Genomic DNA, 1,920 nt, shown 5'->3' on the forward strand with positions numbered 1-1,920 from the left:
GCTTTGTTCTTTTTGCTTATAATTGCTTTTGCTATCTGGGGTCTTCTTCCATATACATTTTTAGAATTTTTTTTTCTAATTCTTTGAAGAGTGGCATTGGTAATTTGATAGGAATTGTATTGAATCTATAGGCCACTTTGGGCAGTATGGTCATTTTAATGATATTGATTCTTCCAGTCTATAAACTTTGGTATTTTCCCATTTGTTTGTGTCATCTTTGATATCTTTCAGGAGTGTTTTGCAGTTCTCATTGTAGAGCTCTACCACATCTTGTTGAGGTATATTTCTTCTATGTTTAGTTTGTTAAGAAGTTTTGTCATAAAGGGATGTTGAACTTTATAGAATGGTTTTTCTGTGTCTATTGAGATGATCACATTTTTTTCTCCATTTTGTGGATGTGATGTAACATGTTGATTGAACATTTGTATATGCTGAACCATCCTTGCATCCCTGGGATAAATCCCACCTTATCATGGTGTATCTTTTTGTGTGCTGTTAGATTCCATTTGCTAATTCTTAAAAATTAAATATTGATCTTTTTAAAATCCATAACACAAAATAATTTTTCAACTTTTTCCATATCAACTTCTTGTACTTATATATTTTAATTCTAATTTCTGCCTAATTTTTAAATTTTTAAAAAGAAAATTTTAATTTTTAGTTTTAGATCTGAGGTACACCTGCATATTCATTATATGGACATCTTGGGTAGTGGTGGAGATTGAGTCTCAGGTGGCCCATTTCCCAGATAGTGAGCGTTGTGGTCTGTAGGTAGTTTCTGAACTTAATCCCCTCTCTCCACCTCTTTATTGGTGTCCCCAGTATCTATTGTTTCCAACATTGACCTTTTAGCTCCCACTTATGAATGAGAATATTCAGTGTTTGGTTTTCTGTTTCTGAGTCAGCTGGAGATGGCAATCTTCAACTCCATCTATATTGCTGCAAAGGACATGATTTCATTCTTGTAATGGTTATGTAATATTCCACTGTGTATATATGCCACATTTTCATTATCTACTGATTGGTTAATGGGTATCTAGGTTGATTCCACATCTTTGCATTTGTGAGTTGTGCTGCAATAAACATGTGGATGCAAGTGTCTTTGTTATATGACAACCTCTGTTTCTTTTTAACTTTTAATTTTTTTATTTTAAAGATGTGGGGTACAATTCAGGGTTAGGTATACAAATGTTCATTATGCAGGTCCCCTTGTTGATGAGGTGTGCCTCCTGTTCCCCAGGCAGATTCCCACTGCTGCCAATCCCACCTCCCCACACCCATGCCCCTCATTCCCCGCTCCAGGTTTCCCACTACTGCCACTCCTTTTCTTATAGTATTACAATAGTTGCTCAAGGTCTGCTTATGAGTGAGAACATGTGATACTCAGCTCTTTGTTTCTGTGAAAGATCACTCAGTATTATAGACTCTAAGTCCAACCAGGTTGTTGTGAAGTTCATGAGTTTGTTCTTCTTTAAGGCTGCATAATATCCCACCATGTATATGTACCACATTATTTGTTTATTTATTTTGTTTCAAAGATGTGAGGTACACTTCAGGGTTAGGTATACAAATGTTCATTATGCAAGTATCTTTGTTGATGAAGTGTTCCTCCCCCTACACCCTTCCCCAGGCAGATTCCCACTACTGCCAATCCTGCTTCCTCACTCCCCTTTTGGCAGTTTCCCCCTACTGCCAATCCTTATGATAATTGTTCAAGGTCTGCTTATGAGTGAGAACATGTGATACTCAGTTCTTTGTTTCTGTGAAAGATCACTCAGTATAATAGACTCTAAGTCTATCCAGGTTGCTGTGAAGTTCATGATTTTGTTCTTCTTTATGGCTACGTAATATTCCATTGTATATATGTACCACATTTTTTAAATCCAGTTCTCTTTTGATGGACAGCATAGTTGGTTCCAT

This window comes from Carlito syrichta, unplaced genomic scaffold, assembly GCF_000164805.1.
Source record: "Carlito syrichta isolate Samal-C Ts95f unplaced genomic scaffold, Tarsius_syrichta-2.0.1 Scaffold135796, whole genome shotgun sequence".
NCBI lineage: Eukaryota > Metazoa > Chordata > Mammalia > Primates > Tarsiidae > Carlito > Carlito syrichta.